The sequence below is a fragment of the Lonchura striata genome, chromosome Z (genome assembly GCF_050655825.1).
Source record: "Lonchura striata isolate lonStrDom1 chromosome Z, ASM5065582v1, whole genome shotgun sequence".
NCBI lineage: Eukaryota > Metazoa > Chordata > Aves > Passeriformes > Estrildidae > Lonchura > Lonchura striata.
The window spans coordinates 66,802,935-66,823,437 of NC_140740.1; the positions used below are offsets into that span (position 1 = coordinate 66,802,935).

The 20,503-nt window shown below is 37.3% G+C and overlaps 1 protein-coding gene across 13 annotated transcripts in view; it reads left to right on the forward strand.

Annotated features, from left to right (window-relative positions):
- NFIB (nuclear factor I B) overlaps window positions 1-20,503 on the forward strand; it is a 169,314-nt gene that overhangs the window by 51,584 nt on the left and 97,227 nt on the right. The gene's annotated exons all lie outside the window — the stretch shown is intronic.

A 20,503-nucleotide genomic window follows, 5' to 3' on the forward strand; every position in this document is an offset into this window, starting at 1 on the left:
TGGATTTTTGCAGGCAGATACTGGCACACATCTCCAGAGACAGACATTTGAGCCAAAGGGGTTTGGGACTGCATTTCAACCCCATCTGCTTTTGTCACCAGGCCATCCTGACATGCTTACTTTGTCAGCTAGAGAGTTTTTTTCTTCCAAGTCTGTCTGTGTTGTGAGAATTCCTGGCTTCCTCAAGTATTCTGGGCAGCTGTGTTGGGCCTGAGGCTCTAGCTCAGTGTTAAAGCTAGTTTTTCTACAACACTCCCATTGGTTTGTATCTTGCATCAGTGCTTCTTTTGGTTTAGACACAAAGATAGTACCTAAAAGTGATCAAAATCACTAGAATTTGGCTTTGTGAAAATTACTGTTAACTCCATCACTTTTTTTTTTCCTGTTGTAAGGATGCCAGAGATACTCTTCAGCATCTCCTCCTTTCTTCACAGTTTCCACTCTTCTTAGTGGCTATTCTCATGAAGTCCAGAAGACTTTCCTAAAAATAGAATCATAGAGTGGTTTGATTTGGAAGGGGATCCTGAAGATAATTTCATTCCAAATCCCCTACCATGACCAGGGATAACTTCAACTAGACCAGGTTGCTCAGAGCCCTATCCAACATGGCCTTGAACACTGCCAGGGATGGGGCATCCACAGCCTCCTCTAGCAATCAAAAGTGTCACCATCCTCACAGCAAAGAATTTGTTTCTAATACCTAAATTAAACATAACATTATCTTGAACCCATTACCCCTTGTCCTGTCACTACATTCTCCTGTAAACAGTCTTGCCCCATCTTTCCTGAAAATTTGCTTCAGGTACTAGGAGGCCACCATTAGGTCACCCCAAAGCCTTCTGTTCTCCAGACTGAAAAATCTAAATTCTCTCAGCTTTTCCCCATACAAGAGGTGCTCCCTCCTTCTGATCAACTTGGTGGCCTCCTCTGGACTCTCTCCAACGGGTCCATGTCCTTCCTGTGCTGGGAGGACCAGCACAGGACCCCAGAGCTGGATGCAGGGTTCCAAGTGGGGTCTCACTGGAATAGAGCAGAGGGGCAGAATCCCCTCCCTGGCCCTGCTGCCCACGCTGCTCTGGATGCAGCCCAGGACACGTGTGGCTCTCTGGGCTGGGAGTGCTCATGGCTGGGTCATGTCCAGCCTCTCCTCCAACAGTACCCTCAAGTCCTTCTCCCCAGGGCTGCTCTGATCTGTTCATCCCCAGCCTGTGTTGACAGCAGGTATAGTATAACTTAATACCTTTGGGATATTTCTCTGGGCTTCATACACTGATACAGGCAACAAAACCTGCAAAAGAAACCCCCTGCAGGGAAAGGGCTGCCTGTTTTTTCTTCACTTAGTCTGACTCAGAGTTTGAACATTAACTGCACCCATGCAGCTTATAAGCTTGATAAACCTGCAAACTTTTGAAGTAGAAAATAAATTTTGTTCTTTTTTTTTCTTTCTACCATCACTGCATTTCACTTTGAAAATCATTTGAACATTTATAGTATTATTCATGCTATTGAGTATATCAGATGAGAAGTTGACAAGTCTGTGCATTGTTTTGGGTGAAATTTTCAGGGAGAGAGATCTTTATGAAAAATATACTGCTTAGGAATCAGTTTAATTTTTTTTTTTCAGTTTTGAATTTTTTTAGTAATTAAATGAATACACATTTTCTTCTTAGAAATTTTAGGAGTTTTGTTTTCATTCCATACATCTAACTGTAAATACCTAGCTGGTTTGTGTTCAGCTCTACCAGACTAAATTATCTTTTTCATCTCTTTTTAAAAAAAATATTTTGAAATGTAGTTTCCAGAGTGGGGTTTGGTCAGTGAAACTACTGTAGCAGTTTTTTAAAAATATAGTTGCTGCAGAAGGCCTGAATGGACACCACTCTGTACCCCTCTGCATCTCAGAAGCATTCTGCAGAGGTGAGGATCCAGCCTGTGCCTGTAACCCCTGGAAATTAATGCAGGTGCAAGCCTTGCTGAGCTTATGACATTTGTTTGCATACCATTTGCAGCAACCTGAATGACTGGTTATTCTGGTCTGGAGAAAACAGCGCTGACATCATGTGATTCTGGCAAAGTGAGCCACACTGGATCCTGGCCTTTGAATACCCAAGGGGCTGGCAGCAGTCTCAGGAGTTGGCCGGCAGCCCCATTGAGCTCGCTAGTAATCAGTTGACTGCTGGGCTGGACAAGCTGCCCTACTTTCTCTGACAAGCTCTGTCTAAGAGAATGACGGGCAGCCTGCCACCAGTGCTCTTTAGTGGAGTTACTGAAGATTAACTGTTTAGCAGCTCAGCCCTGACAGTGCTTCCCTTTGAAGAATGGGTGCCAAAGAGGACTTTGTTGACTAGGGATGCCACTTCTTTTTCTCAGTTGTTGCATATTTCAGTCTTAAGGAGCAAGAGTTTCCTTTTCTTGTTTGGTTTTTTTTGCTTCCCCAATGCCTTCCTTGCCAATTTTCAGAGAAATACCATTAGATTTCTTTTTCTTTGAAGTTTCTAAGGTTTATTTCATTTTTAGTGAAATGTTACATTTTACTAGTTACTCAGCATTGCTAAGTTCCTACACTGCAGAAATTCCTGGAGGAACGATAGACAAAATAAAAGGCAACTCTTTGAAAGGCCCAGAACTTTCAGTATTTTTTGTGACAGACAAACTCAGATGTATAAAATTTCGATAAAAATTTTGATGTGTTCTCCATGGGAAAAAAAAAAAAAAGTGGGGATATTCAGCATAGAGGGAGAGTTATATTTGTGAATAATTTTGAAAATGTGATTGTCGTAAACAGAAGACTGACTGTTGACTATCAGAAGTGTAATGAATAAGTCTTAAATTTAAACAAGAGGCCTGTTTATCAGGTGAGTTGGTGGAAATACAGTTACAGTACTGTCCCTGTGCTAAAATTAGATCTGTATAATAGATATTTTTTCATTGGCTATTTTGTATAGTATTTTGCTTGATAGTGACATTTTTTCAAGACATATTTGTCTTAAAGTCAATAATATAGAACAAGCCACTAACATTAATAGATAAATTTCTAAATTAAAAAAAAAGGAGTTTCCTGTCTTACTATTATGATTCAGAGGAGTTAAACCAAATACTTCTGAAGTGGGTGGAAATTTTTATGACATTTCCATCTCTGACAATTATGAGAAACATAAAAGCTTATTATTTTGTGTCTTTGTATTTCATCTATTACATGTGTAGACAAAGTGTCAAATCTGTATATGTCATGTACACTGGCATAATTTTGCATTTCTTGCAATACAAGTTATCTGGTTCTTCAGATTGACTGCATTTGAAAATTATTTTCCTACCTCCTACAGGTAGAGAAATTAAAAAATAAAATGGCATTCTCAGGATACCTTTGGAGGATTTCCATTTAAATATTTTGGAAATCTCCATTTATGTTTCACTTTCCTATCCTCTGCTGTGAAAATAATACTTGGACTCCACTGATTTATAAGACATAGCCTTCAACAGTCCAGCCAGTGAGTGGCAGTTTAGGAACTGCTTTAGACAACTTAAAATGAATGTATTTTGATGCTTCTTTGAGAATTATTTCTCCTCTTATTTTCTAAAACTTGAAGTAACCTTGTTCTTAAGCATCTTTGGTTTAGGTCATAATTAGTTCAAATGTCTGCCTGACAGACAATGGCTGATCAGTGGACTGACCAGTCATTGTAAATAACTTCTAGTACGAACACATATTCACTTTGAAGGGTTCGGGCATGGCAAAAAATTTTAATGACAGCATTTTTAGTTAAAAGGAAGAATGCAAAACTGTTTAAATACCGTAAATATAGTAGCTAGTCTTTTTAGTGTCATTCACTATGAATGAAAAAGCACCCTGTTCATACAGAGGTAAGATATACATGTGCACTAAAGCTTTTAATTTACTTCAATCTTAATCATATTACACATTGTCAAGATACTTTTGATGGATATTAGTAGCCAGATTTGGAAAGAGGACTTTTTACTTACTCAGATAAACTTTCCTGTGTGGTGTATCTTTATGGAGAACGGTAGTATTCTAGAAACTCATGAAGACTTATTATCCTCTAATTGATATGGTCCTATAATATATTCCACTGTAATTCAAAAAGAAAAAAATAATTCTATATTGCAGCATAAGTGCTGATATGCAATGTATTTTAGTTAAAAATTTCTGATTCTCAAGACACAATTGTACTCAGTTAAAGAAAGTTGCCTACAAGCTAATTTCTTTGCTAGTGTAATTCTGAGGAATTATCACTTGAATTCTCTCACAACAATTTTTTTGTGATTATGATGGAGGTGTCTGTATATCATGGCAGAAATGTGCTGTTTATGTCTGCATTACTCAAAATCTGGTCTTAGACAAATTAGAGTAGATAATTGCAGGAAGGTTTCTTCAGCAATTTAGATTATTTTATCATTTTCTCTCCCTTCTTAAAGATTATTAAGCCAGAAAAATACAGTGTTTCAGGGATATATACTACTAAATGAGTGTTCATGGTAGTAGGGGAAAGAAAAGGAAGAAAATATAACATGGAAATTATATTTAATTTTTCTTATGAAAAAAAATTATCAAAAATAGATGTTCATACTGATGATAATGCTAAAACTTGCTACCACAGATTGCAGCTCTGCGCTCTACATTTTGCAGTGAGGGAAGAGCCTGTTGGACTAGTCTGAGGAGAAATCACCTGTAATAGCTAGTTTTATTACATATTCCCTGATTTCAGATATTTGCAGATATTAGAGGTATTCCTCAGTGATTTGAAAGCCTCAATGAATTTCTGAACATGATGGTTTATAGACTTTTCAGTTGCCTTATTTAAGCACTTTAGCAGGAAAGAGTATTTCAGATAGAATTTAAACATTTTCTAGAAATGCTTAAATTCCTTCTTTCCTCTATTTTTTATTGAACAATGAATTATATAAAATAAATTCCCATGGAGAAAAATTATGTTGTAAGGTCTTTGACTGATACAGAATAATTGCTTTGTTGATTGTATATCCATGCATGATAAGATATGCATAAGAAGAAATCTGGTACAGAAGTATAAATAATACTTATCTTTAAGCCAGCATCTGTCATCTGCTTCAGCAGACAGTGTTTTCTTTCATTCCTGCATAAAAAGAGCTGAGAGATTTATGGAGCAGCTTTGTTTGTGCTCTGTGATGCTTAATCAATTTTTATTAAATTCTAAATTAAAACTTGGCTTTCTTCATAGTCTTTTTTTTTTTTTTTCCCTACATGCAGACATATCTGATGTATAGAGCAAGGGAAAGGCTCATGACAGCCACAGAATTTATGTGAAGGTGGGAGGACTTCAGTCCTGAACTCCTGAACACTTGGTTTTCAGAGGGGCCACTCTTAGTCACTTTTTAGAAGCTACACTGGTATTTCTGTGACATTCATAATTATGACAGGACAACCTTGAAGCAATTAATATATGGACTCCCTGGTTGTGTAATTATTATTGATCTTTGCAAGAAATCTGTAAAGGAATTTTTTTTTTATTAATTTGCAGATGGTATGAATGGTTCTGTTAATCAAACTATACTTAAAGTTGGCTTTCATCTTTTCATCAGTTTAAAACATTAGTTAGTTCACATTATGCACTGAGATATGTAAATAAGTAGTGTTATCTCAATTTTACAGATGAAGAAATTAAGGTAGAAGTTCAAAGTCAGTTAATCAGGGTTCACATCTCTTGAAAGAGGCAGAATATAGGCTACAGGAGTGCTCCAGTCCTTGTCTCAAATCATATTTCCAATTAGTTTAATAAAGAATAGGCACTTATATATACAAATTTTATTTTCAAAGTTTAGGTGCATGAAATAAATTACTCCTCTGAGCCAAAAAAAAAAAAATCTTACAATTTAGTAGTTTGCTAGTTTGTTCCAGTGCTTTGTTATTCTTGCTGGTGCTAAATTGGGTATGCTTAACTTCATTGTAAAGTTCTTGCTGTGCCATTCATGTAAAATTGATGACCTCTTTATTATATGTTATTTTTTCCCTATCAAGGTACTTACACATGCCAATTAAAACACTTTTTTCCTTTTTTTGAAGAAGTCTAGGATTCAGTCTGTAAATTCCAAGTAAGGTTTATGTCTTAATCCTTCTAAAATAAGAAGACAAAATAGTGCTTCTTCCATTTTCCACTTTTTTTATAGAGTAACAACATGTTTTGTCCTGGATTGTGGCTGGAAACTTGTATTGCAGTTTCATGATTGAAGCCTTTCAGTAACAGTTTTTGGGAGTACAGCTATCCATTCTTGTTTTTTCTGTCTGAAAACTCATAGGAAAGAAAAGGATCCACCTACTCAGTATGCTCAAAGGGTTTTTAATAGATAATAAAAAAATTTGCCAGTTTGTTGTCTTCAAGAAAGTTTGAAAAATAGAAACATAAAAAGAAATATTTTTGTTTACCTTAACATCTCTGCTTTCAGATAGATTAGCTTGTGTCTTCTACACAGTCTCTGCTATGCACCAGTCTGTTTTTAAGATTGCTTCTTGTCCTCACTCTTCTGAGTAGTGACTCACTAATGACAAAGTGTGCTGAAAAGCAAATCTCTCAATCTTCAAAGCTGCTTTAAAAGATATGTTTTAAGAAACACAGCAGAAATACAGAATTCACAGTAATGTGAATTCAGTGTGGCTGAATGTATTAATTTCCTTTGCTGGGCTTTTTTAGAGAATCTGAGAAAATAATTTTGGTAATAACTTTTAGAAAAGCAGAATACAGTCTTCAGAATTTTTGTAGCTCAGCTCCTAATCAAAGAGATGTCAGTTCTTTTTTCTGTGTCCTTTTGCCTTTTTATCCACTCAAAACACTGCTTGTTATCTATTCTGAACACATTGGTTCTGTGTCCAGTGCAGCAGCAGCAGCAACATGGAAAAAAAGCGTGGAGCTGAGAAACTGGAAGAACTTAGAAAGGAAGACAAATAAAGAGAAGTGTTACAGAAAATTTAAAATGAAAACCGGATGTGGACATGATGTAGAAGAGGGCTTTCATGATACAGTGCAACTGTCTCTGTAGCTGCCCAGCTTATGCAGTATTGCTGTTTGCCAATGTTCCTTTTTTTTTTTTTTTTTTTTTTTTTTCATGAACATGACACAGATCTAGTTAGTTTGTGACTATTTCATGTGGAGTAAATTTAGACTAGATGAACTGAGTTTTTGGAGCCACTGCCAAATGAGGTGGTGATGATGGCTAGAGAGGTTTGGAGTTTGGGAATGCTTCTGACTGGAACACAGCACATACTGCATCATGCCTTTGACTGTGATGCTTTAGACATGCTGCCAAGTGTTTCTAACAAGATAGTGCTGTTACTGTGTTTTAATTTTCCTGTTGCATAGAGTACATTTCCTTTCTTGTTTTATAAACTGTGCTCTCCATTAGTTTTTGTATCTCTGTAAACAGTTCTGACTATCTGATATGTTGGCAATATATAAGGGAATTTCATTCAGATTACTCATTTTTATATGACGTTATGCACTCCATACACTTTTGGTAACATGGTCAGTTTGAGTCCCTAAAATATGCTAAAGACATGAATAGAATTTTATTGTTAGATGTTAGGAAAAAAAAAAAAAAGAAAAAACCCCAAACAAACAAACAAACAAAAAAACCAAACAAAAAAACCCAACCAAACCAAAACAAAGGGGCATTACTTACATCTTTTGAATGAGCAAAATGACAATTATCAGTATGAGACTCAGAGGATATATAGTGATGTAACTTAACAACAGTTACATCAAGATTTTCTAAGAGAAACGAGAGTATGGTACTAGAGTACTTTTTTCACAACATTCAAAACCTCTAAAATTTAGTAAATGTTATGGAAATCTCAAAAAGTATACTATTTAAATCTACAAAATTACCCATATGTTTGTAGATTGAAATTTTATCTCTTCAACAGAACAACTACATTATGTTTACATTTGGAAATGGTCATATAAAACACCACTGAGTCTATGCTATAACTTCTCAAGTTAGAAAATATACAGCAATATCATTCAGTAATGTTAAAAAGGGTATAATGCATATTAGCTGAACTATTATTTTAATCTTTTAGTCTTTTCCTTTTTTTGCTTTTTAATGCCATTCTCTAACAGACTGTGTAACTGGCATCTCCATTTGAACAGTAAAGTTCCCCCTGACTGAATGAGGTCACTGTCCTGTATCCTACCCATGTAATCATTATGTGGTAGTAACGGTTGGGCAGGATCTTGCAGTCACCATAGGTACCTTTGAGAAGATAAGATTATATTAATTGTGAATGTTTGTAACTGCAGAGGTTTGTTATACTCAGCTTGAGGTATTTCTGAGATACTGAGCTTTGGAAATACTAAATATTTTAAATTTCACTGTTAAGTATTTGTCACTGTCCACCTTAGAGGCAGCTGCATATCTGTGGTGGATAACATGATTGCTAGTGGTATAAAACAATAGCAAAGTTTTCAATACCTTTTTTTTGTAGGAATTTTTAAAATGCTGTGGTGTTTGCCCAGTAGCATACCATATCAGCATGCAGTACCACAGCTCTTGTAATGTTAATCTGGTCATCCACATCATAAGCAGTTTTGTTGGCTAGTAAGAATAGCATGGTCAACACTGTGTGATGTGGTTTTGGCAACACTTCCGTTGTTCCTTCATGCTTGTGCTTTCAGTAAAAGGTATCTGTTAACTCTGAAAAAAAAAGGCTAACCAGTAAGTGAAAATTTACTTCTTGTGGCTTGGCTACCTTAGTTTCTATTGTGAATAACCTTCCTATATTTGTGTTTGCAAGAGTGGTTTTCCACTCAGAAGGGTTACTGAGTCACCTTCTCAGCCTGTAGAACTTCTGTCTTTCTCCCCAACAACATGGCTTTGACAGGTCAGTTCAGTGCTGGGCTATCATAGCAGTAGAAAAACTGTTCACCACAAGTGATTTCCTGCTGGTGAGTAAATGTTATTGCAGAGCTGGAGATTAGGAATTGAAAAGTTAAGAACCATGATCTCTCCCTCGAGCAAAGCGTTTATCTGAACACCCTTGCTGTTTCTGTTTATCTGCTTCTTTTCTGGGTGGGCTTTTTTTTTTTTTCTTCTTCTGGTAAAAGAGTGAAGAATAGGTACTGAGTTCCAAAGCATGACTCATGGGACCACAATGAAGTTTTAGGATACAGCCACTTCCTACCTTTGTTTGAAATCAACCGAATGGCTCTGGCGGATGCGGCCCTCGGCTGCAGGGCTTGGTGGAAGGAAATGCTTTTCATCTTTATGGAGTATGGAAAGTTGCTCAGTGATTATTTTGTGCATCACATGTAGCAAGCATGTAAAAGGCTTTGCTGTGTGTTGCTATATACCTCATAGCCACCTGTGGCTCTGAGGTTTTTCTGACTTCAGGAAAAGTATTTGCCAAGTAGCTAGAAAAGTGTGGTAAGGGAGATGAGATAATGAATTCTAAGAGCACTGTCCACTTGCACTCTTTCTGAGGCTGTTTTGCAGGTGTGAGTAAAACAACCAACTCTTCTTTGAATCTCAGAAACATGGTAACAACAAAATGAAACTAAGAGCAGAAAAAAAGTATTTTCTTGCCTGAAGTGATGATAGGGATTCAATGGTTGCTCTGCAAATAGGCTGTATTACTTCATGCTCCTATTTTTCTGGTCTGAGCACTTAACTCCACTTAAAGGGGCACATTTGCATGTAGTAAGAGTAAATGCCTTAAAACCCCCCACTTTTAGGGGGTTTTAAAACAATGACAACTGGAAGGTTAGGTGGTTGCCATGTATTTATGTTTGAATTTGAAATTCATTGAGACTCTTTCCAATTTTTTTTCTGGGATCTTTTATAATGACTCTTGTGACCTTTTGTTTAACAACAGTAGGCATAATTTTTCAATATTTTTCCCTTTGGTTTTGTTTTTAAACTGTGTTTAATTTGTTAGTTTAGTGGTTTCAATTACATCTCAGAGGCAAATTTTTTATTGGTGACCTATCATTCTTTTCTTAACTAGTGCCTTATTGTCATATGCTGTCGGTGTTAGTAAACATATTTAAAGAAAAGGCAAAAAAGTATAATCTTGGTAATTCTCCAAAGAAGGGTTAGGAAGCAGTGTATGGACAAATGCTCCTGCTTGGAACAAAATAGAAAAGGGTCCCTGCATCATGCATTTTTCTGTATGTGTTTCTAGTTTTTGTTAAGCCAAAATTAAACACAGTAGAGTTCAGTGTTTGCTAATCACCATGTGTTTACTTTCTCTTCCAAAACTGAACTTGCCAACCAATACATTTTCTACCCAGTGCTACGAATCTGTCCAAATAAACATGGGAAGTAGTAAAACAATGGCACTATATGAAAATACATCCTCATTCACTGCACAGAGTCCAAAATTTTTTTGAGGTTTAGCAGGAACAGAGAAATGTGGCTTATATGGGCTCTCCAGCACATGAAAAAATGATAACATAACATGAATTACGTTCTCAAGAAAAACATCCTGTAATTTACAGGGATGAACATTGATTATTTTATATCATGCTCCCTCTGTAATCCCTCTGGGCTTGTACCTTTTGTGTTTCTTATGGTTTTATGTTAATGAGGAAGGTAAGTGTCTTTCAGAGAGCAAATGATCAATTCTGACTGCTGTTCCAATCATTAAAGGTTACCAATATGTCCTTCAAAATGAACTTTAAAAGGACTTTTGTGACAGATCACAGAAACATTGCAAAGTCAGAACCACAGAATCCTCATGGAATATACTGAGTTGGCAGGGACCTACAGCAATCTTTGAGTTCTGTCTGTATACAGGATCACCCCAGAGTCACACCATGTGCCTGAGGGTGCTGTCCAAACACTTTTTAAACTCTCTCAGTCTGTGACCACTTCACTGGGGAACCTTTTCCCAATCACTCTTTGGATGAGGAGCTTTTTATAATATCTAGCCTAAACCTCTCTTCACATGGCTTCATGATTTTTCCTTGAATCCTGTCACCATTCACAAGAGAGGAGAGCTCAGTGCCTGCCCCTCTTCTTCCCCTCAGAAAGAAGCTATCTACTGCAATGAGGTCTCCCCTCAGTTGCTCATTCTCCAGGCTGAAAAACCAAGTGACCTCACATGGCTTCCTCTCCAGACCCTTCACTGTCTTTGTGGCCATTCTTTGGATGCTCTCTAGTAGTTTAATTTCTTTCTTGTATTGTGGTACCCAAAACTGCCTCCAGCACTCAGGGTGAGGCTGCTCCAGCTCAGAGCAGAGCAGGACAGTCCCCTCCCTTGACCACCTGGTGATGCTGTGCCTGATGCACCCCAGTGCAGGGGGCCCTTCTGGCTGCCAGAGCACTGCTGACCCATGTTCAACTTTCCATTGACCAGGACAGAATCACAGAATCTTTGAATCAATTATGTTGGAAAACACCTTTGATATCATTGAGTCCAACCTATGACTCAACACCACTGCATCAGCTAGCAACGACACTGCAGGGAACAGTGACTCCACCACCTCCCTGGGGAGCCCATTCAATGTCCAGTCTCTCTTTCTGTGGAGATTTCTAATGTCCAGTCTAAACCTCCCCTGGTACAGCTCTAGACTCTGTCCTCTTGTCCAATTGCTGGTTGCCTGCAAGAAGAGATTGCAGGCAACACCTGGCTACAGCCTTCTTTCAGGCAGTCACAGAGAGTGATAAGGTCACCCCTGAGCCTCCTCCTCTCTAGGCTAAAATACCCCAGCTCCCTCAAGAAGTGCTCCTCATAGCACTTGTGCTCCAGACCCTTCTCCACCCTTTTTTCTCTCTCCAGACATGCTCCAACATCTCAACATCCTTTCTAAACTGAGGGCACCAGCACTGAACACAGCATTTGAGGTGTGGCCTCACCAGTGCCAAATACAGGGGACAATCCCTGCCCTGGTCCTGCTGGCCACACCATTGCTGGTACAGCCCAGGATGCCATCGGCCTTCTTGGCCACCTGGGCACAGCTGGCTCGTGTTCAGCTGCTGTCAGTCACTACTCCCAGGGCCCTTCCCACAGTGCTGCTTTCCAGCCTCTCTTTCTCCAGTCTATATACACAACCATAGATGCCCCATCCCAGGTGCAGAATCCAATACTTATCTTCTTTAACCTTCATAAGCTGGTGATTGCACAGCTCTCTAATTTGTCAAAGTCTGTCTGCAGGACTCTTCTACCATCAAGGGAGTCAATAATTAGTCCAATTTAGTGTTATTGACAAACTAACTCAGTATACCTTTGATCCTTAGGTAATGTTTTTTGCTTGTATGACCAGCTAATGTTGGGTGAAACAGTCTTTTCTATGTGTGGCAGAGAATAAGCTGTACCATACAGCTGTCCATCTTTTCCCACCAGTCAAATTCAATTAATTTACAACATATTTGGTCTGTGGCAAAATTTATGATTATGTCTGCAGATAGTTCACAAATGAGTCAAAAGTATCTTTTAGCCGTCAGTTCTGTCCGTCACTGTGCTGGAGAATGGGAGATAACCTTTTTCAGTACCTTATGCTGTGTTACACATATTGGGTGGAAAATAAAGAACTATGCAAAATGCATAGAAAAAGAGCATGATACAAAGTTTAACAAACCTAACTCCTCAAGAACATATTGAAGCATTTTAGATGTCAGCCAAAGGAAGAGACTTTCAGGAGTTCATCCTAGTGCATGTAAAATCTAATGTGGACCTATACTTTGAAGGCCCTCTGTTCTTGAGATGCAGTCCTGAAATGGCATTCTGCCCTGGGGATACTCCTTGGCTGTCCTTGGCAGCAAGTCAAGCAACTTCCTCTTTCCACCAGCAAACCACCTACTTGTTCTTTGTAGATCTGATTTTTGAACCCCATCCAATCCGTGATACATTTAAGAGTTCATGCTTAAATCTTGTGACTTTCCATGCAAGGTGACAGCCTAGAACTCTCTGATGTTGCATTACATAATTCCCATACTTCATCTGTGCATTTTCCTTTGAAGTGCAGCTCCAATTACTAGCTCTGTTGGTATTTCTTTTGTTTGAAAACTTTTTTTTGGTGGTGTTTATGAACTTGTATGCTAAGAAAAAGTGTTTCTGTTGTAGTTGGGAGCACATCTTCTACTGTGAGGCACACCTGTCATGGTAGTCTGCAGCCATTCAACCTGAAATAAAAACAGCAAGAGATATGAACTCCTTACAGTACTTTGTGACTGGGACACTCTGGCTTTAAAGTTGAACAATTATCCATGGGATGCCTAGGAGTCAGGCAATTCACTGTCAATCATGAAGGGCAGCAGAAATGCTTGCCCAAGCCAAGCTTAGGGCCTCTCTTCCTTTGTCTAGCTAATATATTCCTCAGAAAGTGGATTCTGGGGGACTGAGATTGAATAATAATAAAACTTGCTAAATATTGTTTTGATTACTTGGATAATTTAGAAAATAAGGTAAATGTAGTACTGTCATCTGGAAAGCACTAAACTTTGTCACATAGTCAATGATCTTTTATTGCTTGTAAAAAAAATGTTATTAGAAAAGGTTAGGCTATTATTTTGTTGTTCGGTTTTTTTACCCACATCAAGGAAGACTTACAGTAGTGGAAAAATTAGGAATGTGGTATTTGCACTCTGCTGAAGAAGCTGTATGGATAGAAAATGTCTGCAAGGGCATAAGGGCAGTAAAAACATGAAGAGAGTGCACCTGTGATTCCTCTTGAATGTTCAATAAGGATTTTAAAATATTTTAAATATTATAAAATATTTTTATTTATACTTTAAATCATAGTCTTCTATTGCATGAAGTGGGAGCAAAAAAAAAATGTGAACAAAATCTTGATGGCCCTTGATAAAAACAATGCTCAAAACTCCTCCTTAGCCACCTTACTTCCCCTGTATTTGAAAAATCTCTATAAATGATGGTTGGGATCAAAATTTAATCACACTGGGCACTGTGCAAAACCAACTCAGACATAATATCTGCCCTAAGGAGTTTATGGACTATTTCAGGGCTTGATGCCAGGAAAGGGTGTTGCAAGTAGTGAGAACAAGGAAGAGGTAGTAGTTCTAGGAACTTGTGACTATCCTATCTTGATGGATAAACAAGAGCGTCAGTGTCAGCATCATTCAGTGAGGTTAAGAAGCAAACAAAAACACCGGTGCATTTGGTAATCATGGCTAGTCATCTGTCTTGTGACAGGCCTGGTGAATTTATGAGACAGGCCTATTGTCAGCTCAATTCCTCAGATTTTATTATAGTTACTTTTGGGCAGAAAATTCTGGGCCTCGGCTTACTAACTCCTTCTTTATGGTCTGGTTTTTGATATATCTACTCTTACAGAAGAGCAGTGCTGACATACATCTTTAGAACTTTAATTTCCAAAAGAAGAATATTTTCATAAAGCATAATGATTGGGGATTTTCTTCTTCTCTTGCATTTCTCATAAGATGAGAAATACTTTCCCCATGTGAATGTATCAGTCAGTGGGAGTCAACTAATAAGTAAGCATACAGTGTATCTGAAACAGGTAAACCAATTTTCAGGGTACAGGATGCTGCTTTCCTTAGTTGTTTTCACTAACTCCCCTTTTCTTTGGCTCATCTGGGGAAGGAGGCAGACTGCTGACAGATCATGAGCCAGCTCAGGAAGGCATTCTCTTTACAGGGCATCCTGAGGTATGCTCTCAGAGCTTATAGAAACTGAACACCTGTTTTATTGCCCTGGGCAGGCAGGAGTGGCTTGTTATAAGAGGACCCCTTAAAGAGAGGTCACAAATTCTGTGTGAAAGTGTGTAAGATGCTACAACAGAACTGTGCTACGACCACAGGAATGTCACCATATCAGACAGGATTCAGTGGTCCAGGGCCATGTACTTAGTTCTTGGTGCAGCACTCCATGTTTGATGGCAGCTGGTGGAATGTGCAAGGAACACATACATTAATTGACAGTTAGAGAATAACCTGCCCATAGGGGAAGTTGCTTTCCCAGCTCAGGCAATTAGTGGTTTTCTTTTGCCTTTTAGCAGGAGTTTGCATACTTTGTGAGCAAGCAGTTCAGCTAGCTGAATAGGAGCTTTAACATGGCTGTGGGAAACTTTGTAAACCTGGTGTGTTCCTACCTTCAGAGCTGCTCAGCGCTGCTCATAAGTGCAGTGTAAGTGGAAAAGGGCAAGCTGAGAAAGCTCAAAGCAGAAAGACAAAGTGCATTTTAGTGAGACATAAACAGTGAAATCTGTGTGATTTACCCTTTTGGTTTTTGGACTGTCTTTTAGCCATTTAGGCCAAAATGTACTGCTTATTATTGATGTAGGGATTTTAGTCTAGTCTATGATGTAGACATTCTAGTCCTTGGGATTGTGATACTAATCAGTCAATGAGACCAACACCTTCCATACTTAACCCTCTTCTCATCAGATATCTCACTGAAATATGCATCTCAAACACACCTACTTCCACAAACTTAGTATAGTTTAGCAAAGAGGATGTTATGTCACTCGTTTGGGAAAACATAAACAGGGCTAAATATCTCATGAATATGAAAAATTTCCTGAAATTTAGAGAAAATATTAATATTTACCGAAAATATAAATATTTTTTTAGACTCCCAGCTTATTTACACTCTATTTCTTGATGTGCCTTGTACTTTTGCTATTTGAATGTTTCAAATTGAGTTTGAATGTTTCAAAGGTTGACAATCACCAACTGGCCTTTGAATTCCACTGCTACAGTCTAGTTACTAGACCTAAATTTTCATATTGATTTTAATTTTCATTAAAATTTATAGCTACCTCACTACTATTGCAAGATCATGTAGAAAATACATTTTCTCTTTGTCCACATAATTAAAGAGGTAATATTTTTTGAGTGGTTCTGAGGGACAGTGGCAAATGCAGAGTTAAACAAATTACCAGTTTGTTGAACTGAACATTCAGTGTTGATGGATCCTTAATCTCTAAACAGATGGTTTACCACAGTCCCATTGTAGTTCAGAAGTACCTTTTGCATGAGAAAATGCAGTCATGCAGAAACCATACAAACACTATTGACTTGCCCACTACTTGCTGCTGCTCCTTTTCTCTGTCTTCCTCCTCCTTTTTTTTTTTTTCTTTTTTTAACAGAATGCAATGTTAGTTTAACTTTCATGCCCATAATGCCTTTTGGCCTTTTTACCTAGGATTTCTGTTTTACTTCTAAATTAAATTAATATTTAATATGATGGATACAATGAATTCAAAGCCTTCAGTATGAACTGATTATGAACTCATTTTCAAATTTGACTGTTTTTTTTATTATCAGAGGACATTTCTTTTGCTTCTTGTAACTTCTCAAATCATGGCATTTCAAATTCCAGAAGTCCTGTAATAGTATAATTTGTGAACAAGAGAGAGGAGAAAATAGAGATATTTTAGTTCCTGCTTTTGTTAACCCATTTTTTTCTGTGCAGAAAAAAAAAAATAAAGGGTCTCATTACTCAAAGCTGAAGATCTGCCAGCTTTTAAAGTATTCTTTTTCATATGAGGAAGATTAAGTTTGCATTTTATGCAAGTTCCCTTGTATGCAGCTTTGTCTCTTGTCATACGTCGCATAATTACTGCATTTCACCACCAGCAATCATTCTTAAGTTGAAACCAGCTATAAACCTCTCATTAGTAAAAAAATAAGACAATGAAAGTAGGATGTACACCTTCAAAAAGAGAACCTGCTTTTAAGGGAGTTAATCTCTTCATTGCACAATAGATAAAGAAAAAATAATTTTCACTTAGGGCTTTTCTTTCACATGCAATCAAAATAGTTTGTGATAACATATCTGCTGCCAAAGGCTTCGTGAACACAGAGTGTTTTGCAGATGGGGTTGATCTTCCTTCTACACTGCATTCAAATAGGTAGTTTTTTATTCACAGCAGTTGACCAGATTTTGATGCTTGTATTATGGAGAGTGGAGAGTGGAGAGCTCCTCCATACAGAGAGTGCATTACAGGAGGCTGCACACCACCTATTTACAGCCTGGGCCAGGTTAAAGTATGTTTTCTGGACAAGAAAAAGCCCCTGGTCAGACCACATTTTCTCTAAGAAATTTTGTCCTGAACTTTAACTAGAGCATGGAGGCTGATATTGGCACTGAGAATGGGTCTTGGCATGCATGACATTATTTTGTGCCAGGCAGAGACTTGGTGTGCCTTCTAGGTTATTGCTTCCTATGTAAAACCATATTCTCTTCCAGTCCAGTTCCATCAAGCCAAAAGATGAAGAATTAGGAAACTAGATGTTTTTTTTTGTTGTCAAAGCTTTCCAGAGTTAGGAAGAAAGCCTCAAAAAATTCAGTGTTCCATGTTCCAGTGGGAATTTAATTAAAAATGAAAATATAGCTAAGACATCCTCCATGTCATGTCAACATTTTAAATGGCATTTTTCTGCAGAAAGCCTACTGTGGGATCACTGTTTAGTACCAGCATGTAGTGGGCTGCTATAACCATTGATGAATTTCCACTTTTATAAGGGACAACAGAGAGGTGACATGAAAGGGATGGAGGAAAGGAGGGAGGCTGGGAGGAAGGAAGAGGCTGCAGATCCAATACACTGAAGAGTGATATAAGAACTGAACTGTATTCAAAAGTAGTGCACCATCACATATCATAAAGTGTATAATATCCAAGATAAATGTCTAAAAGTATTTTATCTTGCCTTTGAAATTCACTCAAAATTTGCATTTAGTGTATGCAAAGTGAAAGAAGGTCATCTAAGTGTCTTGGTGTCCTGGAATGGTAGTGTCACCAGGAAAAGAAAATTATGAATACAATAGAAATACGTTCAGGTGATATTTTAAAAATTGGCTATTGATTTCAAAAGTAAAACAATGGGAATGGAGACAGGTCAGTAGAGAATGCTTTTCATGGCTCTGCTCTTGTACCAGAAGATGGGTAGGCTAGATACACCTGAAAATTCAGGAAATAGGTTTTCTGACTATGAAGACCCAATGTTGCACAGATGCTTTGCAGCATTTTCCTACATGAACTTACAATGCAAGCAAATAACCAAACAATTTTCAGGTAATTTTTCAAAACCTTTTAGCCAGAGATACCTTGTTATGTATAAAACCTCTACATTTCAAAATCAAAATGAGAGGACAAATAACATCCCCTTGTTGAAGTAGCATACTGAAAGTTAGCCATGACAAATTCCTCTCCCTGCCTCCCCTGGAAGCAGTTGAAAAATCTATTGAACAAGATTTTTTTTCCACATAGTACTAAATAGGATTGAACTACAGCCAAAAAAACCCGAAAAAACTAAGAAACCTGAAATTGTATAATATTAATTATAGTAATGATGAAGGATTCTAAATAAATTAGTTCTTCCAGAGCCATCCATGAGAAACTACAGTGGGAGCCAAACCACAGGCACTTTTTTGCCTCTTTGAAACATTTAGATGGAATGGTTTCCAAAACAGGGATGTGCTTGAGGGGAAAATAAGAAAAGTAATTTTGTTAACCAAAATAAGTAGAATTCAAAAGTACTTTTGGAGCTTTCCCTTTCCTATTGAGAAAAAACAATAGGAGGGGAAATGTTCCTAAACTAAAATTCAGTACGTATGTAAAATACACTTGCCATTGCAGGGTCCTTTTGCAGTTGCAGAGTAGGAATATTCACTGAAGCTCCCTAATTTTACTCTTCCAAGTAGTGTGACTTGCTAATTCTACAAGAATTCTTAGTGAATAAGACTGCACATGAAGTTGGCTCTTTCAGGTGTGTGTGGTTTATACCCTAAGTTACAAAGTACTTTACAGAGAAAAATATCAAATAAAACCAACTGCATTGCACTAATGATGTTTCTCCAGGCTCTTTGAGCTTAATTACTGTAACCAGTAGCAAGTGCAAATATCATTTCAGTGTAATAGGTTACCTCATGTCCAATTAGCCTACAACTTGCACAGAAATCACATATTTAAATTGGTCTCCAGTTAAGAGGCTCACTGATTTTCCAGGAGGTTTAAATCCCCAACTGTTACATAAGCCAGGATCAACTTGCCTGCTAAATGTGGGCACTTATATTTGGGATTCATCAAAATCTGGGAAGCAGCTATTTCTTACACCATATTTATGAATAATGATAAGATGCTGCCAGCTGGTATGTGTAAAGTTGTCTAGACCAATCTCAGAGCAGTATGTTTTTGCATCTTTTCTTATGGCAGCTTTGGGGGCCAAGGAGGCAGACTGGGTAATTTTCCAGTGACTGCTAAATGACCTCAAACTCTACTAGAAATAATGCCTGCAAACACTACAGCTTTGGCGGCTGTGACAGAAACACTAAAAAACAAAAATAAATTGGAAGGCCATCAGCATTTATGCTTTGGGACTAATGCTGTTTTTTAGAAAAAGGAAGTTTTCTACGTAGGTCTAATATTTCATAATTTTTCAATGGGGAAATTTTGAATTATCATCACAATTACATACTGCTGATCACTCTTTGAAGTATGATCATGAGTTAAGATTGGGAGGTGTGACCTAGTGAGGTAGGCAGTTGTATCTACAGTGCATTCTGCAGTGTTGTCTAGTGAAAGGAATTGCATGAAGGAATTTATAAAGGAATTTATTAAGTTTGTTTTTCTTTTAAAATCACATTTATTGACATCTTTTCAGATGCATTTCTTTTCAATCTTGTGTACAGGTTGAATTCTAGATAGCTGTACAGTTGTGTGATATAACTTGGGTTTTTTTCCCTACTGTACTTTTTTTCACTAGAAGGGAGAAATCCTGAAACCAACCAGCATTCAAACTGCCTTTAGTTAGGGTGAGCATCTTAATCAAAAATTCTGGATTCTGAAAGGGACAATGTGTAGCAATTTAGAAAAGACAGGGAAAATGTGAGGTGAGGGAGATATGGAATGAAGAAGACTTTTATGAAAGATAAAATCTTTTGGAAGAGAAAGAAAGAAGACAAAGGCAGAGGAACTGTAAAGGAAAGTTAGTTTTATTGCAAGACGCCTAATTTTTTATGAGGCATAAATGTTTTGACATAGACATCAACTCCATCTCTAGATGGGAAGACACCAGCTGATACCATAAATTCAAACTGAATTCTCAGATTATTTTTAATAAAAATTACCTATATCTTTGTTGCAAATATCCTTGTCTTTATGCATAATAAATATTCAATTCATGCCAAAAATAATTTATAGTTTAGCATTTTAGGCAGAAATGTTTGATAATGATTACAAATATCATTCATGGATCTGTAAATAACATACAGCCAGCTCCCCTGAGTGGTCCCTTGAACAGTCATGTATACTATTATTTTTAAAAAGATTACTGCATGTGGGTAGAAGCACTAAAAGTAGCATGCACGCAGTTCATGCTAATATTTTGTCACTTTGAGGACAGGTCTCTCTCTTTTAATTTTTTTATTTTATTGTATATTCATGTCTAACAAATGCACATTTAAAGAAAATTAAGTTAAGCCATGTGTAGTAAAAAGAACTAATTCTACTGATCTAAAAAAGAGAGGAAAATATATAATTCTACAGATATTTCAAAAGAGTTTGAAAACATCTGTTAAAGTTTCCATCTC